Below are 631 nucleotides of genomic sequence, written 5' to 3' on the forward strand. Positions count from 1 at the left end.
ACAGAACACCAAATAGACTGGACCAGAAAAGAAACACTCCACAGCACATCATAGTAAAAACACTACACGTACAAAACAAAGAGATAATTCTGAAAGCTACAAAAGAGAAACAAGTCAAATATAAAGGAAAACCCATTAGGATTACAGCTGACTTTTCAGTGCAAACTATGAAAGCCAGAAGAGCCTGAACCAAAGTATTCCCAGTTTTAATGACTGCAGATGCCAACCCAGATTACTATACCCAGCCAAAATGTCTATTATAGTTGAAGGGGAAAGAAAAATCTTCCATGATATTAATAGGCTGAAGGAATTCATGTCCACCAAACCAGCCCTTCAGAGAGTTCTGGAAGCAATACAAAGAGCTGAAGAAAGGAATAACTATACCCAATGATTGCGGAAACAAATCCAATGAAGGTATAACTGTGGAAAGATACAGATATATCAAGAAGGTAAACAGAAATAAAAATTACAGGATTCAATACCCATCTTTCATTAATAACTTTAAATTTTAATGGACTGAACGCCCCAGTCAAAAACACAGACTATGAGAATGGATTAAGAAACAAAACCCATGTTTTTGTTGTCTGCAAGAAACTCATCTCACTTTCAAGGACAGACACTATCTCAAAGT

At 36.1% G+C, this 631-nt stretch overlaps 1 protein-coding gene across 4 annotated transcripts in view; it reads right to left on the minus strand.

The window, feature by feature from the left end:
* Positions 1–631, minus strand: part of Ccdc148 (coiled-coil domain containing 148) — a 376,894-nt gene that overhangs the window by 265,119 nt on the left and 111,144 nt on the right. The window lies entirely within an intron of this gene.

The sequence above is a fragment of the Nannospalax galili genome, unplaced genomic scaffold (assembly GCF_000622305.1).
Source record: "Nannospalax galili isolate Female #2095 unplaced genomic scaffold, S.galili_v1.0 scaffold640, whole genome shotgun sequence".
Taxonomy (NCBI): domain Eukaryota; kingdom Metazoa; phylum Chordata; class Mammalia; order Rodentia; family Spalacidae; genus Nannospalax; species Nannospalax galili.